The following is a 20603-nucleotide window of genomic DNA, read 5'->3' as shown; positions in this document are numbered from 1 at the left end:
CCCCCCCCCCCCCCCCCCCACTTTTTCAATTGGTATCAGAGCAGGAAAACACATTTAAATACCTAATAAGTCTATGTTTGTAGTGATCTGAATATATGGATAGTAAAGTCTCTATAAACGCTTCACCAGGAATAAATTCTGATCGTAGAGAAAGTTCTGAAAAACTTGTTATTCTCCAGAAAAAGTTGGATTAACAAATCCGGATCCACTCTGATCTTGTTGCACAAATTGCAATGTATAAGGATTTGAAATCTGTCAAAATTCCTTCAATGGATTTGAATAACTATGTTTATTCTTTTCTGAAGAATGGTCGTAACTCAGACGATAAACGAGCTCGCTTTGTGAAATCTGATAGGACACCGAACTACACAAACGAGATTAAAGATGTTGGTCCATATATGTTTTGTGACTCTTGCAATCACTTTCAACATACATGTATGTCCTTCCGTAAAAGTCTAAAAGTTGCAAGTAATCTTCATAAGAAAGCTGAACAACTGTTTGCTTCTCTAAAAGGATGTACAAAACTAACAAGAAATCCTAAACAGGATAGTAGTGTTAGTATGGGATCTTTTGCTTTAAAATCAACATCGCCCTTTCAATAGTTTCTTGATAGTGGATGTAGCCGACATATGACTAGTGATCTCTCGTGGTTTGTTACTTCAAACGCTATGAAGGAGGTCCGGTAACATTCAGAGATGGGAGTTGCTGCTACATAAGCAAGAAGGGGACGATCAAACTTCCCCGTGTACTTGAAATCCATGATGTAATATACGTAAAAGGTATGACTGCAAACCTTCTTTCTATTAATCAAATCTGTGACAAAGGCCATAGAGTTGTCTTCAATGCGAATGGATGTGACATTGTAGACAAAGCTGGGAAAGTAATTTTTCAGGGAACTTGTGTTAAAAACAACGTCTATCTTCTGGATATTCATTTCAGTAACTGTTGCAATTTGACTGAGGTGGAATATACACATCTTTGGCATGAGCATTTTGGTCACATCAATTATCATCTTCTAACTAAGATCATTAATAAAAAAGTTGTTAGAGGCGTTCCCAAAATCAATGCAAAGACTGATGGTGTATGTGGTGCCTGTCAAAAGGGTAAACAAACGAAAGTTCACCATAAATCATCTCGAGATATTCTTACTAAAGCTCCACTTGATTTAATTCATATGGAGCTCTTCAGACCTATTCAAAAACCCACGGTTGCGGGTAAGAAGTATGCATTAGTTATGGTAGATGATTACACCAGATTCACCTGGGTTGCATTTCTATCTCATAAATATGAAACCATTGATGAATTCAAGATTATTGTTAATAGAATCCAGAACGAATAAGGTCGCAAACTAAAGAAAATTAGAAGCGACCTTGAAACTGAATTCAAGGACACTAAGGTGTTTGAATTTTGTGACGAACTGGGGATTATTCAACAATATTCACCATCCATTACTCCTCAAGCTAATGGAGTTGCAGAAAGAAAGAATATGAACGTTCAGGAATATGAATGTTCAGGAAATGGCCAGGGTAATGCTCCATAAAAAAAACTTACCGTTAAGGTTTTGGGGAGAAGTTCTCTTCACAACATGTTATTTGATCAACCGTGTCTACCTACGGTCTAAAACCCTTAACACTCCTTATGAGTTGTGGTACGGTAGAAAACCCAACTTACACTATCTCCGAGTGTTCGGAAGTAAGTGCTACATTCTAAAAGATCGAGAACAGATAGGGAAATTTGATACTAAAAGCGATGAAGGTATCTTCCTTGGCTATGCCTCTGATAGTCGTGGTTTTCGAGTGTTTAATCTCAGAACCCAAGTTATGATGGAGTCTGCTAATGTTATTATTGATGATATTAGTAATTTTCATCATGATAATCCTCCTGCTGAATTGCCTCCAACTGAGACAATTGAGAAAGTCAAAAAATCCCATAATCAGATAAAGTCATCCCAACTGTTATTGATCCTGATATTTCTAGTGACGAGGAGAAGAACACTGATCAGGCTACCCCTGTTGAACAAGAACATGTCCCTCCTCGACACCTTTGGGTTCAAAGGAATCATGATCCCGACAGTATTATTGGAGGTAGAGATTCTACTGCTAAGACAAAAGTACAACTTCAAAATATTTGCCATTTTTGTTGTTATCTTTCACAAGTAGAATCGAGAAATATTGGTGAAGCTCTTAGCGATCCCTTTCGGGTGAATGAAATGCATGAAGAGTTAAATCAATTTCAAAGACAAGAAGTATGGGAACTAGTACCTTGTCCCTCAAATATCAATATTGTTGGTATCAAATGGATATTCAAGAATAAGTCTGATGAATTTGGCACAATTGTCGGAAATAAAGCCAGACTTGTCGCTCAAGGATATTCACAAATTGAGGGTATCGACTTTGGAGAAACATTTGCTCCTGTGGCACTCCTTGAGTCCATTTGGTTGTTATTAACTCATGCTTGTTTCATCAAGGTTAAGTTGTTTCAAATGTCGCTCAACCTAAGGGTTTTGAAAACCCTGATTTCCCATATCATGTCCTTAATCTTAAAAAGGCATTATATGGGTTAAAACAAGCACCTCGTGTCTGGTACGAAAAACTAACTACTTCTCTTCTAAGGAAAGGTTTTTCGAGAGGCGGAGCGGATAAAACCTTGTTTACCAAGTGGAGTGGGAAAGATGTTGTCATTGCTCAAGTCTATGAAGAAGATCTCATCTATAGTTCAACTTCTGAAAAACTTGCAAGAGATTTTCAAGTCTCTCTTGGCAAAGAATTTGAAATGAGCAGTGTTGGTGAATTAAAGTTCTTCTTAGGATTACAAATTCAGCAACATAAGGATGAAATTTACTTATCTCAAGAAAAATATGCTAAGGATCTTGTCTCAAGGTTCGGGCTGGATAAGTCAACTCCAAAACTGACACCGATGCCCAAAGTTGGTAAACTACACAGAGATGAGAAAGGAGTAAATGTGGATCAAAAACCGTATCGATCCATTATTGGTAGCCTTTTATATCTTACAACTACTAAACCTGATATTGCTTTTAGTGTTGGTTATTGTGCTAGATTTTAGGCTAATCCAAAGGAATCTCATCATGCAGCTGCAAAAAGGATCATACGATATGTTAATCACACGGTCGGGTATGGTCTATCTTACACCTTCGGTACTAACACTGATCTTTCTGCCTATTCAGATGCTGATTGAGCAGGATGTGTGGAAGACATAAAAAGTACGTCAGGGGGTTTCTAATATGTAGGACTGAATCTTGTGGCCTGGCATAACAAGAAACAAAATTCGCAATCCCTGTCTACATGTGAGGCAAAATATATTGCTACTGGATCATGTTGTACTCAACTTCTCTGGATGAAACAAATGCTGGCTGATTATGGAATTGATACTGGAATAATGAAGATCTTTTGTGATAACTCTAGCGCGATTCGAATCATATAGAATCCCGTTGAGCACTCAAGAACTAAGAACATTGATATAAGGTACCATTTTATTCGAGATCTATATGAAAATGGTATCATAAATATGGAATTGGTTCATTAGTCATTTCTAAAACTCTTTCCCCTGTGCTTATCTCGATCTGTTGGGAAATTGAGTTTGGAATTCCAGTAGGTGTTTCTTCGATTCTACATTTGTTTCAGTAAGTTGATTTTCTGTCAGGCTTTTTAGTGTAACATCCAAAGAAATCGTTATTTTATTATGAAAGTAAGGTCGCTCTTGTTGTTCTTTCGGGAATGACATTTTATGGGGGAGAGTTCTTAATTGAACTTCTGCTTAATTGACAAATCTTGGTGGGGAGTGCGGCTGTGGAATAATATAGGGGTTGTCTTGTATCTTTATAAACTCCTTGATGAATGCATTTAGTTTAGGATATATGACTGCATCTAAAAAGTTGATATGTGCTTTCTTTTGGTCATGAAGTGTCTTTATGGAAATTTTATTAGGATCCCACTAGTTTTCGTACCTTTGCCAATTTTAGAGCACTACTCGGTCGAACTCGTAAGCGTTGCTATCTCAAGCGTGTTTGTCAAGTTTAGTTTCCAAAACTATAAGTCTATATTTCGAGTTTACTTATAGCTAAGTCTCGGACTAGGATAGAAAGTGTAGTTGAGCTCTAGACTCCACGGCGTTCATCATGAAAAGACGAAGAACTACTCAAGGAACTGGTGGAACTTCATCGACTAAAAGGTATATGGAAACTTGAACTTATCTATCACTCAAAAGTATATCAACTTTATCTCCTATCTTGAGACAAAAGTCGTATTGCTATATAGACTTCGATTATACACATTCGCTGTTTCGAGCCGAGTTTATCTCACTTATATATTTATCGAAATATGTGTTGGTAAGCTTTCACTTTGGCCAAGTTCATCTTTACAAGTGACGAAAGTCATGTTGATTATTTCAATATCTTGAAAATAGCTTTGATGAAAAATAGTGTGTGAATAACCTCTATGTAACATCCTCTAAAATTGTTTCAATGATTGAAATGAGAGTTTATAATATATAACCTTGAATGGATATAAATATTGTATGCGAACTCAAACTTGTGTAAGTCCAAAATCCTTGAACTAAAGTATGCGAACTTTACTGGTTCAGGATGTCCGGAAGCTAAGTCCGCGTACCCGTACGCGTACTGCCGGAAGTTCACATCCCGTGAATTTCTGCTGGAGTTTGTGAATTGAAAACAAACTCAATCTGGGTACTTAAGTATGCGTACCGGTATGCATACTTGAGTGGGTTATTTTCTAATAACGGTTTATTCGTGAACTAAGACATATATAAACTAAGGAATGCATATTTGCAAACCGTGGCTATAATGTTCATGAATCGATTCGAGTGAATCAAAATCGTTTTTGTTTAGATTGTGTCTTATATACTTATATGAGATCTAAGCAATTGAACAAATATCTAACTAGTTCTTTTGAGTCATTTTAACTAGTTATGGTGAAGATGAATAAGGTTGATATGAAAGTACTCATATGGCTAATGATTGGTTAACTACTGTTGAACCAACTAGGTGTACACGTTTAGGTACGGTTGCACAACCTAAATGAACGTGCATTTCATTTGTGTATAACAAGCTAAGTTCGATCTAACGGTTGAAAGATATTAGCTTGAATCTAATCAGGTTTTCATCTAACAGTGAATATTGAATTCTTTGTTACCGAGGTAGCATTGATTGCAAACCCTGATTTTAAGACTATATAAAGGAGAACTCTTTCAACTGGGAAACCTAATACCCATACCTCCTGTGTGATAAAAGTTGTATTAGCTAGAGTTGATTCTCCTTTAACCTTAGGTTTCTACTAAGACTCTGTAGGTTAACGACTTGAAGACTTCATTGGGATTGTGAAGCCAGACCCAACTATTTTCTCTGTAGTTGCATGATCTAATCTTGTTGTTTTTATCGTGATTGAGTGCAATCGTAAGATTGGATTGAGAATAATTTCTCCGATAGGCAAGATAGAAAAGTAGTCAAAAACATCTTCGTCTCATCGTTTGTGATTCCACAATATCTTGTTTCTCTAGTCGATTAAGATTATTATGAGGTGATTGGTATTTATAGGTTGTTCTTCGGGAATATAAGTCCGGTATATAAATTGGTTCATGTTCACCTTAATATATCAAAAGACAGAACAAAACTCGTAGGTATTTCTGTGGGAGACAGATTTATCTATTTCTGTAGACTTTTCTATGTGATACATATTTGTTTATTAAAGTCTTCGATTTTGGGTAATGGCAACTCTTAGTTGTGGGTGAGGTCAGCTAAGGGAATCAAGTGTGTAGTATCCTGCTGGGATCAAAGACGTAAGGAGCGCAACTGTACCTTGGATCAGTGTGAGATTGATTGGGGTTCAACTACAGTCCAGACCGAAGTTAGCTTGTAGTAGGCTAGTGTCTGTAGCGGCTTAATACAGTGTGTGTTCAATCTGGACTAGGTCCCGGGGTTTTTCTGCATTTGCGGTTTCCTCGTTAACAAAACTTCAGGTGTCTGTGTTATTTCTTTTCTGCATTATATTTGTTATATAATTGAAATATCATAGGTTGTGCGTTGAATTGATCAATTGGTAAATCCAACCTTTGGTTATTGATTGAAATTAATTGATCCTTGACATTGGATTTTGGTACTGTTCAAGTTAATTTATCTTGTATTCAATTAAACTCGCAGATTTCTATTTGCTTGAATAAGTATTGAATCGAGAAATTGAGAAATAACTCCTTGATATACTTTTCTTAAAATTGAGTCTGACTGTTTAGTTGATTCTCTTGAAAGTATATTGGAGTTAGTCCATACAGATTGTTAAGCGAAATATTGGGTGAGGTTGTTAGACACCTCTAAGGGAATTGATACTGGAATAATGAAGATCTTTTGTGACAACTCTAGCGCGATTCGAATCACACAGAATCTCGTTGAGCACTCAAGAACTAAGAACATTGATATAAGGTACCATTTTATTCGAGATTTATATGAAAATGGTATCATAAATATGGAATTTTTGCCTTCTGAACAACAATTGGCTGATATTCTTACCAAACCATTAGATAATGCTACATTTTAGCACTTACGAAAGTCTATTGATGTTGTTTTGGTTTATTAGTCATTTCTAAAATTCTTTCCCCTGTGCTTATCTCGATCTGTTGGGAAATTGAGTTTGGAATTCCAGTAGGTGTTGCTTCGATTCTACATTTGTTTCAGTAAGTTGATTTTCTGTCAGGCTTTTTAGTGTAATATCCAAAGAAATCCTTATTTTCTTATGAAAGTAAGGTCGCTCTTGTTGTTCTTTCGGGAATGACATTTTATGGGGGAGAGTTCTTAATTGAACTTGTGCTTAATTGACAAATCTTGGTGGGGAGTGCGGCTGTGGAATAATATAGGGGTTATCTTGTATCTTTATAAACTCCTTGATGAATGCATTTAGTTTAGGATATAGACTGCGTCTAAAAAGTTGATATGTGCTTTCTTTTGGTCATGAAGTGTCTCTATGGAAATTTTATTAGGATCCCACTAGTTTTCGTACCTTTGCCAATTTTAGAGCACTACTTGGTCGAACTCGTATGCATTGCTATCTCAAGCGTGTTTGTCAAGTTTAGTTGCCAAAACTATAAGTCTATATTTCGAGTTTACTTATAGCTAAGTCTCGGACTAGGATAGAAAGTGTAGTTGAGCTCTAGACTCCACGGCGTTCATCATGAAAAGACGAAGAACTACTCAAGGAACTGGTGGAACTTCATCGACTAAAAGGTATGTGGAGACTTGAACTTATCTATCACTCAAAAGTATATCAACTTTATCTCCTATCTTGAGACAAAAGTCATATTGCTATATAGACTTCGATTATACACATTCGCTGTTTCGAGCCGAGTTTATCTCACTTATCTATTTATCGAAATATGTGTTGGTAAGTTTTCACTTTGGCCAAGTTCATCTTTACAAGTGACGAAAGTCATGTTGATTATTTCAATATCTTGAAAATAGCTTTGATGAAAAATAGTGTGTGAATAACCTCTATGTAACATCCTCTAAAATTGTTTCAATGATTGAAATGAGAGTTTATAATATATAACCTTGAATGGATGTAAATATTGTATGCGAACTCAAACTTGTGTAAGTCCAAAATCCTTGAACTAAAGTATGCGTACTTTACTGGTTCAGGATGTCCGGAAGCTAAGTCCGCGTACCCGTACGCGTACTTCCAGAAGTTCACATCCCTTGAATTTCTGCTGGAGTTTGTGAATTGAAAACAAACTCAATCTGGGTACTTAAGTATGCGTACCGTATTCATACTTGAGTGGGTTATTTTCTAAACATGGTTTATTCGTGAACTAAGACTTATATAAACTAAGGAATGCATATTTGCAAACCGTGGCTATAATGTTCATGAATCGATTCGAGTGAATCAAAATCGATTTTGTTTCATTGTTGTCTTATATACTTCTATGAGATCTAAGAAATTTAACAACTCTCTAACTAGTTCTTTTGAGTCATTTGAACTAGTTATGGTGAAGATGAATAAGGTTGATATGAAAGTACTCATATGGCTAACCATTGGTTTATTACTGTTGAACCAACTACGTGTACACGTTTAGGTAAGGTTACACAAACCTAAATGAACGTGTATTTCATTTGTGTATAACAAGATAAGTTCGATCTAACGGTTGAAAGATATTAGCTTGAATCTAATCATGTTTTCATCTAACGGTGAATATTGAATTCTTTGTTACCAAGGTAGCATTGATTGCAAACCCTGATTTGAAGACTATATAAATGAGAACTCTAGCAACTGGGAAACCTAATCCCCACACCTCCTGTGTGATACTAGTTGTATAAGTTAGAGGTGATTCTCCTTTAACCTTAGGTTTCTACCGAGTCCCTGTAGGTTAACGAATTGAAGACTTCATTAGGATTGTGAAGCCAGACCCAACTATTTTCTCTGCAGTTGCGTGATCTGATCTTGTTGTTTCTATCGTGATTGAGTGCAATCGTAAGATTGTCTTGAGATTAATTTTATCCTAAGTAGTCACAAATATTTTCGTCTCATCGTTTGTGATTCCACAATATCTTGTTTCGCTAGTCGATTAAGATTATTGTGAGGTGATTGATATGTCTAGGCTGTTCTTCGGGAATATAATTCCGATATATCAATTGGTTCATGTTCACCTTGATTTATCAAAAGACGGAACAAAACTCTTAGGTATTTTTGTGGGAGACAGATTTACCTATTCATGTAGACTTTTTTGTATGATACAGATTTGTATATTAAAGTCTTCGACTTTGGTTCGTAGCAACTCTTATTTGTGGGTGAGATCATCTAAGGGAATGAAGTGCGTAGTATCCTGCTGGGATCAGAGACGTAAGGAGTGCAACTCTACCTTGGATCAGTATGGGATTGATTTGGGTTCAACTACAGTCCACACTGAAGTTAGCTTGTAGTAGGGTAGTGTCTGTAGCAACTTGATACAGTGTGTGTTCAATCTGGACTAGGTCCCGGGGTTTTTCTGCATTTGTGGTTTCCTCGTTAACAAAACTTCTGGTGTCTGTGTTATTTCTTTTACGCATTATATTTTGTTATATAATTCAAATATCATAGGTTGTGCGTTGAATCAATCAATTGGTAAATCCAACCTTTGGTTATTCATTGAAATTGATTGATCCTTGAACATTGATCTTTGGTACCGTTCAAGTTAATTTCTCTTGTATTCAATTAGACTCGCAGATTGCTATTTGCTTGAGTAAGTATTGAATTGAGAAATTGAGAAATAACTCCTTGGTATACTTTTCTTAAGATTGAGGCTGACTATCTAGTTGATTCTCTTGAAAGTATATTGGAGTTAGTCCATACAGATTGCTAAGCGAAATATTGGGTGAGGTTGTTAGAACCCCACTTTTTCACCTTTAACACTACAAGACATATGAAAGGAGTTGGAAACACGCGTACAAAAGAAACAGAAGCTGAGAGAGTGGATGGAACATGCTACAATAACAAACCAAGATATCTCCGAAGGAATGACTGCGAGTGAAGTGCACAAGGATGACGAGCCTATGACAATGTCACAAGAAGCCGTTGCAAGATACGTAGAGTCAAATTACCGTGTGGTGAGACAAGAATACTATGGCGCCATGAACAACCCCTACCCAGTGAGCGTCAGCGAGTAAAGACGGGCAAGGAAACGCACGAGAACATCTTAGTCGATTTTTGTCAACAATAAATGATGGGGCCTGTAATGGAAAGTTATGCTTGAGAGAATTCCCTAAATCACTCACGAGAACAGCGTTTACTTGGTACGATAACTTAAAAGCAGAAAGCTTGGACTCGTGGAAAACCATGACCGCTCTCTTCCTCGGGAAATTTTATTCGGAAAAATGAAAGATCACTTCAATAGACTTGAGCCGGTGCAACCAAAGTGTAGGAGAAAAATAGGTAAATACATCTTTCGATTTCAGCATCTCGCGATGGACTGCCATGAGGATATCAGTAAAGGAGCGCTAGTTGGTATTTTCATACGCGGAATGGCATCTTCCTTTAAGAGGAACCTGATCAACTTCAAATTCCAAACGTTCTTCTAGCTGGAAGAAGACGCAGAAAGGATCGCCGATTGTGTTAAAGAAACACGCGCAGACCACTCCTGGCAACACACAGTCAACATCGTCTCTGAAGTACCACATAACTTAAGGCTCAACATCGGCAAAGGACGGAAGGACTCATTCCAGAACACCGAGGGAAACCCATGGGGACTCATAGGAAAGAGGCGAGACAACCCTCACCACCTCTACCGTGCAGCCGGGAGCAGATAATCAAACTCTTGGAGCAATGGGTAAGGAACAAGGAAATCAATCTACCCCCGGCGGTGCTAGATGTCAATAAAATAGACAAGAGAGCGGCCAGGTACTGCCAGTATCACCAAAGGTTAGGTCAACCAACAATAGAGTGCTTCGTTATTAGAAGCATTTTCGACCGCAAACGCGCAGCTGGAGAAATCGAAATAGCGGAGCAAGCAATTGGACACGACCTATTCCTCACCATTAATCCAAAACTGAGCACAACATATGTAAAGCGAGCATACCAATGAAGAACCGCGGTCCTCCCATTGAAAACCTACCAGCGGACTACGGCGTCCAGCAACTAAGGCAAGTTGTTCCCTTTTATCCGTATGAATGATAGTTTATAATAATATGGTGAAAATCCTACCTTACCCTTCTTCTTTTTTATATACATATATAAAAACAACTTAGGAAAGCCTAAGAGGAGTACAAACTGGATGCAGTAGCCGAAGGAAAGTCACTACTCCTGCCATAAGTGTTTTTACAATACAAAGAAACATTAAAAGTATCCAGATTGTGAAGCATATATATAATTCTTAGATTAACTAGAACAAAATAATTCTACTTTCATGATCATTTTCATGACTAATTCTCTCATGGTAATTTAGATGAAATCTTCCTTGAACCGTTCTGTGATATAGCATAATGAAACGAACCAAAACTTGCATGGATTCGGCTTGTATTTCAACGTTTGTATGCTGCAAATCCTTCACCCACTGGTAGTCTTAGAAACCTTGAAAAAGCGGGGGTCTAACAACACCACCCAATATGGACTAACTCCGAAATACTTTGCTAGAGAATCAACTAGACAGTCAGACTCAATCTAGATAAAAGTATCTCGAGGAGTTAATATCTCTCTCTTGATTTGATTTTTACTCAAGGTAAAACAATAGAGAGTCTTTATCAAATACAAGGAATACTTGGACGGTACCAAAGAGCAATGTCCAAGGATCAATCAATATCAATCAACAACCAAAGGTTGGATTTCCAATTGATGATCACGATCGCACAACATGTATTATTTCAATTATATAACAAATATAATGCGGAAAAAAAATAACACAGACACCAGAAATTTTGTTAACGAGGAAACCGCAAATGCATAAAAACCCCAGGACCTAGTCCAGATTGAATACACACTGTATTAAGCCGCTACAGACACTAGCCTACTCCAAACTAACTTCAGACTGGACTATAGTTGAACCCCAATCAGTCTCCCACCGATCCAAGGTACAGTTGTACTCCTACGCCTTTGATCCCAGCAGGATACTGCGCACTTGATTCCCTTAGATGATCTCACCCACAACCAAGAGTTGCTGCAACCCAAAATCACAGACTTGATAATAAACAAATCTGTCTCACACAGAAAAGTCTATCAAAGGATAAATCTGTCTCCCACAGATAAACCCTAGGTTTTGTTCCGTCTTAAGATATAAAATCAAGGTGAACAAGAACCAATTGATAATCCGGTCTTATATTCCCGAAGAACAACCTAGATTATAATCAATCACCTCTCTACAATCCTTCCTGACTACATAAGTGGTTTGTCGAGGAATCACAAACAGTGAGACGAAGATGTTTGTGACTTCTTTATCTTGCCTATCGGAGAACTCTCACGATCTCAAGCCAATCAATCGATTGTACTCGTACGATAGAAGATGCAAGATCAGATCACACAACTACGATAAAAGTAGTATCGGTCTTGCTTCACAATCCCAATGAATTCTTTAAGTCGTTAACCTGTTTTTAGAGAAGAAAACCAAAGGTTAAAGGAGAATCGACTCTAGCGAGCGCACTAGTATCACACAGACGTGTGGGGATTATTTTTGCTCAAAGCTAGATGTATCCTTTATATAGCCTTCAAATTAGGGTTTTGCCTTAGTTACAAAGCAATCCATATCACCGTTAGATGAAAACCTGATTTAGATTCAAGCTAATATTTCTCAACCGTTAGATCGAAAACTTAGCTTGCCACACAAACTTGGGTAGACGTTTACTGGGTTTGTGAAAACCATGCCCAAACGTGTACGTGTATGTTGGTTCAACATGTGACCCAAAAGGTTAACCATATGAGCATTTCATATTAAACTTTTTCTTGTTCACCATAACTAGTTCAAGTGACTCAAATGAACTAGTTAAAGAGTTGTTCAATTGCTCTGAGATCTTATGTAACTACACAAGACACAATTGAAACAAATATGATTCGATTCGATTGAATAGGCTCATGAACTTTATAGCCACGGTTTGCATAAAGCATTCCATAGTAATTTAAGTTTCATGTTCAGAGCACATCTTTAGATCATAACCTCTTAAGTTCACAAACAAGTTCGCGGACTTAAGTAAACCGGTTGAGTTTTCCAAACTCAACAGAAATTATCGGAAAGAGAACTTCCGCCAGTTCGCGGACTGGGTTCGCGGACTGAGTTCGCGGGCTTAGCACATAAACGAGTTTTGGAAAATCCAGCAGAAATTCTCGGTCTAGAACTTCCGACAGTTCGCGGACTGAGTCTGCGGACAAGGTTCGCGGACTTGGCAAGCCAATTCCACAATCCTTCTGATTTCTCTTGATCAAAAAAGTTCGAAAACTTCGGTTCAAGTAATACATGGTTATGTAATCTAAACTCTCCTTTCAATCATTGAGACATTCTTAGAGGATGCTATGTAGTCGTTAATCACAGACCGATTCACGTTAGAGAAATTCTAAAAGTGATTGAAACTTTTCATGACTTTCTTCACTAGGTGAAGATAAACTTGATCAAAGCGAAACGCTTTACCAACACACGATTTTGAGAAAAAGATAAGCAATGAATGCTCAGCTCGAAATGTCAAATGTGTATGATCTAGTCTATATAGCATACGACTTTTGTCTCATAAGAAGTAGGAGATAGAAGAGATAGACTTTTCAGTGATAGATAAGTTCAAGTCTCCACATACCTTTTTGTTGATGAAAGTTCCACGGTTCCTTGTATAGATCTTCGTTGTATGATGAATTTCTATGAAGTCCTTGAGCTCAACTACACTTTTCTATCCTAGTTCGAGACTTAGCTATGTAGGCTAGAAATCAAGACTCATAGTTTTGATCACTACCATTGACAAATATGCTTGAGATAGCAACGCATGCGAGGTTGACCGAGCTATGCTCTAACAATCTCCCCCTTTGTCAATTTTAGTGGCAAAACTATTAATACATATGGAATACAAAAAAGATAAATTTTAGTGGATCCTATTCGATAGTCTAATCTTCAACGTTCCCTGAAATCTTCGTCCTTCCAAGTACTCCAATGATCCCAAAGGTTGTAAGTTTAGCATCACCGTTGTTGAAGATCCATAGATATAACAATGACAGAAATCGAGATTCTCGATCATCATTATACAGTGTCATAGTATTATTATGTAACATTAAAGTCCAATTGTATCACGACTTTAACAATAATACGACGGTGATATGTATCACTCCCCCTTAGTCAATACTCCATCTCAATCATGGAAACCACTCCTCCTTACACAATGATCCGAAAACCATATGTATTTGTAGTGTGAACTACATTATTTCTCCCCCCTTTTATCAATAAAATTGGCAAAGGTACAAGAACGGGATCATAATGAAATTTCCACAAGAGACATTTCATAGACTAAAAGAAAAATACATACCAACTTAATTTAGATGCAATCATAAAGCCGAAGATAAATGCATTCATCAAGGAGTTTTAAGATACAAGATAACCCCTATAAAATTCCACAGCCGCACTCCCCGCAAGATATTACCATTAAGCACAAGTTCAAAAGAACTCTCCCCCATTCGATGTCATTCCCGAAAGAACAACAATATCTACCTTAATTTCGAAAGAAAAAAAGGATTTTTGAATTGGACACCAAAAACCACAGGAATTATTTTCTATATCCAAAGCTCAACCAAATTAATCAGAAGTAAACCCATGATTAACTCAATTGGAATACACAACTAAATCAAACCACAAAAGTGATCAATTTAATTGAAGGTGCTCAACATAAGTAAACTTACGGAGCTACAACTAAGGTAATCATACGTAGATGAATAGCTTAATCGTTCACATACTCAACATAAGGAAAACCTTACGGAATATACGACTACATCAACCAATAGAACATGATTAGTATAGCCGTTCATATACTCAACACAAGAATTTGTGGAATATATGAAAACTCAACTAGACTAATTACAAGAGAACTTATAATTAATCTAATTGGAAAACAAACAACCAAACTAATTACAAAAGTAATCAATTTAATTGTCAAAAGATTTTGCTCGACAAAAGAAGACTTTCGGAGCAAATAACTAAATAACCAACCAAGATGATTAATGTTCATAATGCTCGACATATAGCATCTTATTGAACAACCAACAAGCCAATAAGAATAATCGACTTAGTTGTATCGTGCTCAACATAAGTCACACAATGGAGCCTTCACGGTAATACATAACAAAATGGATTAATGAAGATTGATACCGTGGATAATATAAAAGGGTTTATTCTATTTTCCATCATAACGACATAATAGACTTTATCCTTGTCAAACAAAAGATTTTATCTTATTTTCCATCAAATACATGACTGCATAAGCATAACTTTTGTATTTGTCAAAAGTCCATTCGTCCTTTACGAATACCAATTCATGAACGACTTTACTTTTGACCGCATATGGGACCTTTAAGTTCACGGACGCAAACAATACATATCCCATAAACATATTGCAATATCACAAAATCATAACAATCAATACTGCAATAACATCGTCCTCCAAATATTTTTAGAATTTAATACCAATAAACCTAAAAAATAACATAAGAAGATGAAAACATAAATAGTTATGTGTACTCACAATCATTGCTATTCAAAACACTAGTTATTTTTCCAACTAAACCAAAAATAAGACTTACTAGGTATTGTAGATCTTTGAGGCATCTACAGAAAACTCCTTCTTGTTATTGAAAAACCCATTGATTATGGGATCGTTCAATTCCTCTAAATCTTCAGAAATATCAGTTAACTCACTAAGTTCCCTTTCTAGATCACGCAAGGTATTCTTGGTTAGAAACAAACTTTGTTCATAGTGAGTTATTTCTTCCACAGAGGAAATGATTCGAGATTTTAAATCATTTCTCTTGATGATGAAGTGTTTCACCATTTCTCTAAAATGATCATCAGTACGACAACCATAAAAGAGACAGTTAGAGGAAGAACTTTTTCTACTGATTGTAGACTTCTTCTTTATCATCCTTGAGGAAGTAATTCCTTTGCAGAGATATACGTTGACTGCTTCTACTGCATTACTTTTGGAAGAGCCTCTAGTTACAGGAGCCATGAAAACGTATGAGAAGAAAGAAGAAGATAAGAAGATTTAAAAGTGTCAAACCCTGATCCTTGACGCAGTCTTCCACAGTTTAAGGATCCACAATCAAAATCGTCAGCAAGGTATTTTCTTAACAAATAAAGATACATACTTGAGCCACAAGATGCAGAGCCTCAATCCTCTCAAGCTAAGAATGAGGATGCAGGCGTCTCCGAGCTCAACCAGAGACAAAGTGAGCCAGATGCTCCCCTTGCTTGTCAAGGCTTGTTGCATAATCATGTTTCCTCCTCCTTATGGAAGCATTGGTTTTGCACGACCTTTGATTATCCATATTCAACTTTTGCATGTTCTCTTGTAGTTTAGAAATTCTTTTGTTCCTCTACTTGAACCTCCAACACGTGTTTTGAACATGATTTGCATTTCCACAAAACGAACAAACCGGCGATCCTTTGTCTTGTTGAAGTGCCTTCTGTTTATCACAACTGCCAGCCTTTGTTTTCCCATGATACTTAGGAACATATTTTATGATACCTGTAGTCTTGCTATTAAATCCTAAAACGTTAGTGTTTCCAAAGGATTTCTGACCAAATAACATTGCTGAGATTTTATCAGAACTTCCAGATAATCATTGAAGATCATCTTTGAGAGTATTAATCTATTTTTCCTTTAGAAAAATGGTCCTGGTGAGTTGATCATTAAGACAATCTATCTCAAGATCTTTCACTTGGATTAAAGATTCCAGTTTCTTCAATAAAGATTTTAATTAAATATTTTCTTGAAGGACCTCTTTGTTCAAGAAATCGAAAATCTCTGTGTTAGACTCAATTTCTGAATCATATTTTGGGTGTATGGAGGTTTCTGCTGCGAGAGCTGTAGATTCACATCCAACAGACGTATTCAAGACGTCGACACAAAGAGATTTATCTTCCATAGAATCTTTAGAAGCACTAGCTGACAGGGGATGTTTATCACATCTAACCCTCCTCTTTATAAAATCCTTGATCCTTTCTGTTAACAACGGTTTATTGAACTGATAACCAGATGAACAACACTCATCAGCGCAAGATAAGTTAGAGGATTTACTTGTCTCGGAAACAACATTGAATGCAAAGGTTTGAATAGAATTTGGATCACGATTTGTCACCTGTCCACAGGAGGTATTCATGGAAGGAGTGTTGAGGTTGTTTCCTCCATTTATGGCATGTTTCTTAGAAACGTATCTCTTGTCTTCAAATACAGTTTCTAAGATATCCCGGGCTTCTTTAGACTTAGCGCAAGTAGCCACGTAGTATTGAAGATCTGGGGTATTGGCCTGTCTGATAGCATTTAATCCAAAAGAGTTTTGCATTGCAGCAAAAGATTCTTCAGGACTATAACTACCAACATCCTTTGGTAATAGATACATCGTCTTTTGTATTAACCGGAGGATTATAGCCGTTAACAATACATACCCAGGTTTGAAAATCACATGCTTGAAGATAAGCACACATTGAAACTTTCCATGCTGAGTAGTTTGAGCCATCAAAGACTAGTGGTACGTTAATAGAGATATCACCTCTGTCCATAGAGTCAGATCGCTACAAACACGGACTTGTTAGGTCTTAAACGTGTTTTCATGCTCTGGTACCAATTGAAAAAGCGGGGGTCTAACAACACCACCCAATATTTCGCTTAGCAATCTGTATGGACTAACTCCGAAATACTTTGCTAGAGAATCAACTAGACAGTCAGAATCAATCTAGATAAAAGTATCTCAAGGAGTTAATATCTCTCTCTTGATTTGATTTTTACTCAAGCTAAAACAATAGCGAGTCTTTATCAAATACAAGGAATACTTGGACGGCACCAAAGACCAATGTCCAAGGATCAATCAATATTAATCAACAACCAAAGGTTGGATTTACAATTGATGATCACGAACGCACAACCTGTATTATTTCAATTATATAAAATATAATGCGGAAAAGAAATAACATAGACACCAGAAATTTTGTTAACGAGGAAACCGCAAATGCAGAAAAACCCCAGGACCTAGTCCAGATTGAACACACAATGTATTAAGCCTCTACATACACTAGCCTAGTCCAAGATAACTTCGGACTGGACTTTAGTTGAACCCCAATCAGTCTCCCACCGATCCAAGGTACAGTTGTACTCCTACGCCTCTGATCCCAGCAGTATAGTGTGCACTTGATTTCCTTAGCTGATCTCACCCACAACCAAGAGTTGTTGCAACCCAAAATCGCAGACTTGATAATAAACAAATCTGTCTCACACAGAAAAAGTCTATCAAAGGATAAATTTGTCTCCCACAGATAAACCCTAGGTTTTGTTCCGTCTTAAGATATAAAATCAAGGTGAACAGGAACCAATTGATAATCCGATCTTATATTCCCGAAGAACAGCCTAGATTAATCAATCACCTCTCTACAATCCTTCCTGAATACACAAGCGGTTTGTCGAGGAATCACAAACAGTGAGACGAAGATGTTTGTGACTTCTTTTTCTTGCCTATCGGAGAACTCTCATGATCTCAAGCCAATCAATCGATTGTACTGGTACGATAGAAGATGCAAGATCATATCACACAACTACGATAAAAGTAGTATCGGTCTGGCTTCACAATCCCAATGAAGTCTTTAAGTCGTTAACCTGGTTTTAGAGAAGAAAACCAAAGGTTAAAGGAGAATCGACTCTAGCGAGCGCACTAGTATCACACAGACGTGTGGGGATTAGTTTTTCTCAAAGCTAGATGTCTCCTTTATATATCCATCAAATCAGGGTTTTGCCTTAGTTACAAAGCAATCCATATTCACCGTTAGATGAAAACCTGATTTAGATTCAAGCTAATATTTCTCAATCGTTAGATCGAAAACTTAGCTTGTCACACACACTTGGGTAGACGTTTAATGGGTTTGTGAAAACCATGCCCAAACGTGTACGTGTATGTTGGTTCAACAAGTAACCCAAAAGGTTAACCATATGAGCATTTCATATTAACCTTGTTCTTCTTCACCATAACTAGTTCAAGTGACTCAAATGAACTAGTTAAAGAGTTGTTCAATTGCTATGAGATCTTATGTAACTACACAAGACACAATTGAAACAAATATGATTCGATTCGATTGAATCGGCTCATGAACTTTATAGCCACGGTTTGCATAAAGCATTCCTTAGTAATTTAAGTTTCATGTTCAGAGCACATCTTTGGATCATAACATCTTAAGTTCACAAACAATTTCGCGGACTTAAGTAAACCGGTTGAGTTTTCCAAACTCAACAGAAATTCTCGGAAAGAGAACTTTCGCCAGTTCGAGGACTTAGCACACAAACGAGGTTTGGAAAATCCAGCAAGCCAATTCCACAATCCTTCCGATTTATCTTGATCAACAAAGTTCAAAGACTTCGGTTCAAGGAATACATGGTTATGTAATCTAAACTCTCATTTCAATCATTGAGACATTCTCAGAGGACGATATGTAGTCGTTATTCACAGATCGATTCACGTCAGAGAAATTCTCAAAGTGATTGAAACTTTTCATGACTTTCGTCACTAGGTGAAGATAAACTTGATCAAAGCGAAACGCTTTACCAACACACGATTTCGAGAAAAAGATAAGCAATGAATGCTCAGCTCGAAATGTCAAATGTGTATGATCTAGTCTATATAGCATACGACTTTTGTCTCATAAGTAGTAGGAGATAGAAGAGATAGACTTTTGAGTGATAGATAAGTTCAAGTCTCCACATACCTTTTTGTTGATGAAGTTCCACGGTTCCTTGTATAGATCTTCGTCGTTGTATGATGAATCGCCATGAAGTCCTTGAGCTCAACCACACTTTTTTATCTTAGTCCGAGACTTAGCTATGTAGGCTAGAAATCAAGACTCATAGTTTTTATCACTAACATTGACAAACATGCTTGAGATAGCAACGCATGCGAGGTTGACCGAGCTATGCTCTAACAAACCTACAATATTAAACTTCAAGCGCACAATGTCTATAACATAGATATGGAAAATATAGGTCGATCCCACAGGGAGTTGTAACGATGCGAATCCAAACTTCTAAGTTCTACTAATACTAATTTAAAGACGGTGTTTGTCGATACGACGAGAAGATTGTTTGTTGTGCTAAGGAAACAAGATTCAAAACAATATAAGATTAACTAGGGCTTCGATTCCACCATCTAGATACATAGAAATTCCCTAGTTTGATACACTAGTTCTCTTTTTAATCAAGGAGCTATAGAAGGTCTAGCCTCAAAATACCTTGAAGATGTGAAATAATCACTAACAAATATGATGTTTTAATCTCAGCAAAATATGTCAATTCCTAGAATTACCTATCTGTTTAAGGCATAGGTAATCACAAATTGAACTAAATCAGTTTACATAGAGCTTGAATACATAACAAAGGATTATTCTAACTACCATGGATGCTTCACATACAAGGTGAAAGTAAATTGTTATGAATTCAGAGATTAAATCATGTTTTTCAATAAAATTCCATGGAGAAGAAGGAATCAAACAAGAGAACTCTAATTATCAAGGGGTTTCATTTCTACCCTAGCAGAGATTTTTAGAACATAATAAAAACTGAAATTAAAACCTAAACTACTACTGTATGTTGCACCGGCTACTCCGGGCTTGCCTTTTTCATCACAAACCCACTCCAAATTTATACACAATTTTTACCAAAAGTCAACAATAAACAACTATGAAATTAGGTATAACAGTTGTGCTGCTTACTAGTTGTCTGACATCAATTGAACCACTTGACTTTTGATTGCTCACTTCCTTCAGTATGGTGTTGTGGTGAATACATTGATTTCCTCAACACTCAAGCTCCATCAATACCCATTCCTCTTTCACTGAATGCGTACGGCTAACCCTAGAATCATATAGGTTAGCAAAAGAAATTTGAGAAATTGAGTTCCTGGCAGAAT

Source organism: Papaver somniferum, chromosome 7, assembly GCF_003573695.1.
Source record: "Papaver somniferum cultivar HN1 chromosome 7, ASM357369v1, whole genome shotgun sequence".
NCBI classification, from domain to species: Eukaryota; Viridiplantae; Streptophyta; class Magnoliopsida; order Ranunculales; family Papaveraceae; genus Papaver; species Papaver somniferum.
The sequence above is the reverse complement of the archived record's forward strand: the minus strand, read 5'-3'. Positions refer to the sequence as shown.